The sequence below is a fragment of the Octopus bimaculoides genome, chromosome 11, assembly GCF_046866305.1.
Source record: "Octopus bimaculoides isolate indiv1 chromosome 11, ASM4686630v1, whole genome shotgun sequence".
Lineage (NCBI taxonomy): Eukaryota > Metazoa > Mollusca > Cephalopoda > Octopoda > Octopodidae > Octopus > Octopus bimaculoides.
This window is the reverse complement of record NC_142938.1, coordinates 7,952,050-7,960,763: the sequence shown is the minus strand read 5'-3', so window position 1 is coordinate 7,960,763 and position 8,714 is coordinate 7,952,050. Positions and strand designations below refer to the sequence as shown.

General features: G+C 33.6%; 1 protein-coding gene across 11 annotated transcripts in view; it reads right to left on the bottom strand.

Moving 5' to 3' along the window:
• LOC106880892 (uncharacterized) overlaps positions 1–6,287 on the bottom strand; it is a 225,556-nt gene extending 219,269 nt beyond the window's left edge. For 9 of the 11 annotated variants that reach the window (XR_016243577.1, XR_016243576.1, XM_089359376.1 and 6 more), the window contains exon 1: positions 2,253–2,388. The gene's annotated coding sequence lies outside the window, so the exon portion shown is untranslated. Of the gene's footprint in view, positions 1–2,252; positions 2,389–6,267 lie in introns of those variants that run through there. The other 2 variants (XM_089359363.1, XM_089359364.1) reach the window with 2 other exon arrangements.
• Positions 6,288–8,714: the final 2,427 nt, after the last annotated feature.

Sequence of the window (8,714 nt, the reverse complement as noted above, 5' to 3'; positions counted from 1 at the left end):
ATATACAGATATATATATATATATATATATATACAGATATATATATATATATATATATACAGATATATATATATATATATATATACAGATATATATATATATATATATATACAGATATATATATATACAGATATATATATATACAGATATATATATATACAGATATATATATATACAGATATATATATATATACAGATATATATATATATATATATATATATATATATATATATATATATAGACATATATAGACTTATGTAGATACAGACATATATAGACACATACACACACACAAATATACAAACATAGACATATATAGACGTACCTAGTTTATTTTCATTTTCATACACACACACACACATTAAATATAGATCATTTGATTCATATGGCTAACCCTCATTTCTAGACTATTCCAGTAAAAGACTGATTTAAATTCTGAAGGAGTGTAATAAACATGTTAAATTGGTGAAGTGCAATATAGTTGCACTTGCAGGGCTGCAAAATGGTGGCTGATAGCAGAAAGCTAAAGAATGGTGCATAGCATGGAAGAGAGAAACTGCTTCTATGTACAATTTATTATTTTGAGTAAGCATCATGTTGGCACAAGGCAAGAATCAATAATGCTTTGAACAGAAACAGACATCATGCAAGTACGTGGTCTTTGACTGACATGTACATGAAAGAGAAATGTGTAACAAAAATTAGAGAAAAATCAAGAAATGGAATTTAAGAGAATGTTTAATAAAAGAAGAAAATAAAAAAGACAAGAAAGAGGTGAGTGAAACCAGGAATATGAACAAAGAATGGGAGGAAATTTTAAATGATGCTGATTTTGATCATGATGGGGATTGTGGTAAAGATGATGAATGTGGACAGGGAAATGAACATTTAAATGCATATATAGGTGTGGGTTACAAATATAGTAAAAAATGAATCTCGTTTTGGGGGAGTGGAGAATCAGTTAAGATGCCAAACGTTTCCCTCCCGACAACTGATAAGAATCCAATTCTTTGAATCATAAAAATGGGAGAAAATATTTTTAACGAAATAAAAATTTGGTTAGTTTTAACATACAGCTGTTAGGTTTCAATAAAAAGTATCTTTTCCTTCTCAAAATCAGTTTTACAACGCATCACAGTGCGTTAAAGAGAAAATATTAAATTTTGCTTTTCCTAATAAGCATTCATTCTTTCTTTAGAATGAATGCACTGCTAAATAAATACTTAGAATCCGTATTATTTCTTAGTTTTTTTGTTTTTTTTCAAGAGCAATTTTGATTCTTGAACAATACAAAAGGATCCTTTATTGAGACAAAGGATAAAATTTTAACAAGGAAATGTTCGTTCTTATAAATTATAAAGAAACAATGAATAAAGGAGTGTGTGGGGGGGGGTGTTGAGGGTGAGAAGACATATCTTCAGATATAGTCAACAAGAGCAAAAATTAGGAATAGACTTCAAAAATCACAGTTTAATTAGGTTCTAGTGACAGAGGAAGACTGTTAAGGAAATAGAAGTAATACTGGGCTTTGGCTAGAGAAATCGATCAAAATAGTAGAAGTTGTTAAAAGCATTGGTAGCTTTAATTACGTTCCTCAATATAAGGGGAAAATTACCAAATTGGAATTTTCAGTAACTCAGCGCGCTAAACGATAAATATTTAATTATTCCTTTCAAATATTTTTAATTGCGAAATCTAAAGATGTTTAAACATTTTCAGTAAAACACTACGCATTTTTTTAACCGTTTCCTTTCAAAAAAATCTACTTTTTCCATTGCATTTTAAACGGAATAAACATGAAAAAACAATGGAACCTGGCTATAGAAATACAGATCAATTTTTATATTAGTTTATATAGATTGTGGTTCTTTCTTACTTTCAATTCGATATCTGTCAAGCGGCAAAAAATTACCGACTATTTTCTTATTATTTTACGATATATCATTACAGCGACTTACTTTCCATAAATGAAAAAAATAGTAGTAATAATAAAAGAAATGAAATGAGATGATATCTAGTAACAAACACTAAATTCTACATTAAATTAATCGCTATACTTTAAAAGACAATGTATTTTTCAGGAGGTTTTGTTTGTGTCTTTTTGACATTTTCTTCTCTGGAGAAAAATACATACAAAGAGAGGGTGGAAAACAACAAAACACAAACAACTTATCAGAAAAACTGGAGCAGAAGAAATCTGGCTATATTTAAAACATGGTTGAATGAAAAAGAATTAATTAATGTACACTACCTTTTAATAATTAACAGATTGGTTGTTTGTCAGAAATATAGTAACGCCGTTAGCAATATAGCGAGGGCCCCGTCCTCTGTTGAGAACCACGCCGTCCACAACAAGCACCGGGTAAAGAGACAACAGAACTGGTAGTGAATGAAAAAGCACTGACTGTACAATGAGTAGACAGCAGTAAGGCGGCGGCGAAGGCGGTGCAACTAACAGCAGGGCGACGGCGGAGGCTCGCTACGCGATGGGGGGGGGAATGATTGGCGGGGGAGGTGACGGCAGACCTGAAATGATACACAAAGACTTCCAGTCACTTCACCTTGCTTTCTATCTCTCTCCTTTTTCTCTCTCTCTAATCTAATCTGTGTAACCCCTCCTAGCTTGTTATCTCTCAAACCGCCGTCTAGTAGGGCAGTGAACAGTGTCACTTCCTGAATGTCAGAGACATTACACACATACACATACAAATAACACACGCCACAACAACTATTCCACTGAGGTAGAAAGCAATACTACAGTGTGACTGTAGCTATAACTCCCTTCATCTTTATAAAACAGGAAGAGACAATGATATTTGAGGGAAAGTCCAATCTGCAGTGTATTATTTGTGATCAAATGTGTCGCCGTGATCGACATAATGAACACGTTTGGCGTGAACAACACACTGCATACAACCTGTGTGTTGTACCCTAATCAACAACCACCCTTGTTGTCATGCAGTGGGACTTTGTTAACACTGTTGATTTTCACTTTTAGGGACTCCAACGACCATAAATAAATACGTATTCTATCAACGCGTTATACTCTTTAATTTCTCTTAAAATTTTCAATGAATTCTTTACGAACCGCAAATCAAAAAATGAGACAGCAGTCACACATACAGCCCACCTAATCGAGATCAATGACACACACACACATACATACATACATACAGACATGCATGCATACATACATAGCCCCCAACTCACACACACACACAAACATACTCAAAAGCAGATAAACAAGAACAAAGCCATTTTCCTAAAACATATTTACAGAGTGACAGAGAGAAAGAAGGAAGGAATATAGAAGCGGATACAACTACAAACACACGGACAGGTGCAAGTAACATAGAAATACATTTGCGAGTATCTCAGACAATACCGGTCATTAAATCTCAGCATGAAATAGCTTGGTTTTGGGCAATTTTATTGTTATACGTACATGAAAGGACATGGTATATATTAAACAAGGCAAAAATATACTTTAACAGCAGCAGAGATGCTAGTCTGCAACGATCTCTTGCATCGCCTTTTATATTCGACCATAATAGACTAGAATTTGGCTGAAACAAAAATTGTTGTGGCACAAATGATTATCACTTTGCAATTTGCGAAGAGAAAATAGCGGTCAGTGAGTTATTATACAAAAATAATAATGCGTGTACATATAGAAAGATATAGAAATTATTTTTCCCAAGCGCACGCAAATAACTTAGTATCTTTAACACGCATTACTTTAATTCCTTAGTAAAGAGTCTACTTCCATATGAAAGGAAAAAAAAAAGCTAGTTTCCAGCATCCGTACAGGAAAGCATTTGTTTTTTTTATTTCCATACCAATAAGTCTAGACACAGATTTCTCGCATATAAGGGGTGAATGTGATAGGTTCCCTAAAAAAAAGTCCTAGGAAAAGCGCGGTAACTACCATAAATGGTAAAGCATAGAACAGCGTTGACTCATCCTATAGATGGAGACGGCTTAAGACAATTTGTTATGGCTGGCTATAATAATTCTTGCTTTCCTTTCCCCCCGCTTCTAGGATGAATGGCTTTTGAATTAAACAATACATATCAATAAAAGTAATAATAACAATATAATTTCGATATGTATTGTAAAAATTATCTATCAATCTGTCTATCTATCTATCTATCTCTTTCTCTCTCTATATATATATATGTATATATTTACATACACACACACACACATATATATATATATATACACACACACACACACACCCCATTTTTGCAATACATCGAAACTATTAATTATAAATATATAGGTGTACACACATACTCGCATGCGCTCACACACAGACATGAAGATAAATATTCTATGCTGTACATCACAAGTATTGAGTCCGTTATTTCATGACTAGTCTACTTAGAATTTCGGTTAAGAATTTAAAGATACGTTTGTATATAAACGTTGTATTTGTATGTATGTATGTATGCTCGTGTGTGTATATGGACATATCTACCTATCTATTTATCTCTCTCTCATATATATATATATATATATATATATATATATATATATATATATATATATATATATATATATATATATATATATGGCAGTATGGTTAAGCAGCTCACTTTTCAACCACATAGTTTCAGGTTCAGTCCTGCTGCATGGCACCTTGGCCAAATGACTTCTGTTATAGCCCTGGGCCAACCAATGCCCTGTGCGTAGAGATCGTTGGTGGAAACTGGATGAAGTATGTCACATATATCAATACACACACACACACACACACACACACACACACACACACGTGTATGTGTGGTGCGTATGTTACTGTCTCCAAGCCTTTGACTTCGCACGATAGTTGTAAACGAGTTTCACGATCATGAAAGCAATGTTCGTCATTTCCAATCTTCCATGACATGTCTGGTCATGGGGAAATATAACCTTACTTGGGAACAGGTGAGAGTTGGCAACAAATTCCATATGATCCATTTGAGCATGGAAAATTACGATGACGATGATGATATATAGATATATCTTTATGAAGATATACATCTTTATAGAGATAATATATAAAATGTATGTACATAGACATCTCCTGTGTTACAGAAGCTTCAGGTTATGGGACTTTGTGCATATGGGAATTGTAACCACTAATTTCAGGATACAGTATGTAATTTCACTCTTAAGAATCTAACAAAAACTGGAGTTCCGCCGCGCGCGCGCGTGCGTGCGTGCGTGTGTGTGTGTGAAGCTTCACAACCATCACTATCATCATCACCAACACAACCAGCATCAACACAAAAACTAATACAACCAATGTTTTTACCAAACACCAGCTCTTCCAACTCCTTGCTGACCAACAACAACAATATGAACAATATTATTAAGGCAGTGCTCTAGCATGGCCGCAATCAAATGACTGAAATAAATAAAAGAATATAAACTTTGTCCAAGATTAAAAAGTTTGCATGAGATAAGGTGGTTTTCTAGTGCATTTCAAATGTTGAATGCAAGGTTTTTAATCTCAGGCCAAAGAAGAATGACTTAAAACCAAGCAGCAACAACAATAAGATTAACAAGAACAACATGACTACCATCACCATCACCATCACCAAAACCAATATAATCAAATGCACCACCCCTACCAACCCTCCAACTTTTAATAAGCAACTGGCAGCAACAATAATAGCATCAGCATAATAGCAATGTCTGTAGCTACATAAGTTGTATGTCAACACAATGAGGAGCCTGTGTATGTGTGTGAGTAGTGTGGAGCTTTAATGGCTCAAGTCAGAAGTGCAAGGGTCCGAAGTTCTCATGAACCTGGTAACCCTTCAACAAAATGCAGTCATACAGTACTTCTTGTTATATATATATATATATGCTTAGTTGTCATTTTTATATAAGCATTACAAAAATACATACACCCATATATACAGATACACACATACATATGTGTGTGTGTATGTATATATATATATATATATATATATATATATATAATATATATTTATATATAATATATATTTATATATAATATATATTTATATATAATATATATTTATATATAATATATATTTATATAATATATATTTATATAATATATATATATATATATATATATATAATATACACACACACACATATATATATACACACACACACATATATATATATATATGTATACATATATGTATGCATGTATGTATATACACACACACACACACACACATATATAATCATTTCAATATTTGTAACTTATGCATTTTTATCAGAGATTTCAAATTTACCTCGGGTGTCCATGTGTTTAAAAAGTCAAACTTAAAAAAAATTACTACTACTACAAAATTAAATTAGTTTCTCCACATCAGTAGAAGAGAGAGAAAATATTCCTTTAATGAAAATATGAATAAAAGTCTGGCTTATTCTATACTAGCTCGTTAGAAAAAACTTTGTCAGTCATTATGATGTCATGTTTACATAGCTTTGATGTCATTAAAAAATATTTATCTTTAACTTTTGAAACGAATTTCAATATTTCACAATTATTCTGTAACATCAACCAAAGCTGGGAAACATTGAAATATTTTAATGGTGACACAACTAACTTCTTTTTGTAACAATACCAGGTGATCCTAAACTGTTTGTGTTTTGTATACCTCTTATATTTCATACAAGATTATATCAAATTTAAGTTTAGAGAGTTTCTTTGAGAAGGGAAACAATTGTGCAACTGCTTAAATATTATGCAGGAAAAAAAGGAACAAACTGTGAAGATCACAAATGGGAGGAAAAAGAAATTATGATAAAAAAAACAAAGTAACAAAAACCCCACAAAAACGGCAAACATAAGCAAAGAAACATGCAGAAATTATTATAAAATCTATATATATATATATATATATATATATATATATATATATATATATATATAATTATAAATAAGGGCAAAAGAAAGACATTTTCTATATTTTCTATGCCAATATGCTATATAATAGACTTTAGATCGTCTAACCACATACAATATTTTAGATGATCTAAAGTCTATTTTGGAGGCGCCATGGCCCAGTGGTTAGGGCAGCGAACTCGTGGTCGGAGGATCGTGGTTTCGCTTCCCAGACCGGGTGTTGTGTGTGTTTATTGAGCGAAAACACTTAAAGCTCCACGAGGCTCTGGCAGAGGGGTGGTGGCGACCCCCGTTATATTCTTTCGCCCCCACTTTCTCTCACTCTTTCTTCCTGTTTCTTGAGTAACGCTGCGATGGACTGGCGTCCCGTCCAGCTTGGTGGAACACATACGCCACAGAAACAGGGAAACCGGACCCATGAGTCTGGCTAGGCTTTAAAAGGGCACATAAAAAAAGTCTATTTTTCAGCATACTGGCATAGAAAATTTTTTTCTTTTGCCCTTATTTATAACTGCTTATAATTTTCACCTTAAAAGGTATTTTAATATGTTGGCCACTGATAAGGTGACCAGCATATTAAGAAATAATTAGAAAATGGAAAAAACCACAGATCAACCAACACACCGGTTGGCCCACATTCATAGCTTAATTTTTAATACAAAGCATCACATAACAAGACAGGTGATGTAACATATCTTATGGCCATTGCTAATCAGATTGCCAGAATGCAGTCATCATCATCATCATCATCATCATCGTTTAACGTCCGCTTTCCATGCTAGCATGGGTTGGACGACAGTCTATGTGAGAATAGAATTCTTCATCTTCGTAGGGCATTTGAATTAAAGCAACAGATCTTCATCAGAGTGAAAAACAAGAGCATACAATATAAACAAAAGGAAGAAGGAAAAAGAAAGAAAACATGGCTTACTCAAAGAATCTAGAAGCCCAATATATTGTTTTCTTTCCTTTTCCTTCTTCCGTTTGTTTATATTGTATATTTATATATACATGTATATGTGTGTATATGTTTGTGTGTCTGTGTTTGTCCCCCCAACATCGCTTGACAACCGATGCTGGTGTGTTTACATCCCCGTAACTTAGCGGTTCAGCAAAAGAGATCGATAGAATAAGTACTAGGCTTACAAAGAATAAGTCCTGGGGTCGATTTCTTCAACTAAAGGCAGTGCTCCAGCATGGTCACAGTCAAATGACTGAAACAATATTTATACACACACAGAATATATATATATATATATATATATATATATATATAGCTGGCTGAAACTTCGAAGACACTCTCAACAATATTCCTGTTTGAGAATAGTATGGAGCAGCCCATCAGACTAATATAAAATTGTTTTTACTATAACTGAACATAAAAACAAACATTAATATAGTGGCTGTGTGGTAAGTAGCTTGCTTACCAACCACATGGTTCCGGGTTCAGTCCCACTGCGTGGCACCTTGGGCAAGTGTCTTCCACTATAGCCTCGGGCCGACCAAAGCCTTGTGAGTGGATTTGGTAGACGGAAACTGAAAGAAGCCAGTCGTATATATGTATATGTATATATATCTGTATGTGTGTATATGTTGTGTATCTGTGTTTGTCCCCCCAACATCGCTTGACAACCGATGCTGGTGTGTTTAGGTCCCTGTAACTTAGCGGTTCGGCAAAAAGAGACCGATAGAATAAGTACTAGGCTTACAAAGAATAAGTCATTGGGTCGATTTGATTCGACTAAAGGCGGTGCTCCAGCATGGCCGCAGTCAAATGACTGAAACAAGTAAAAGAGTAAAAGAGTATATATATATGTGAGTGTGTATGTG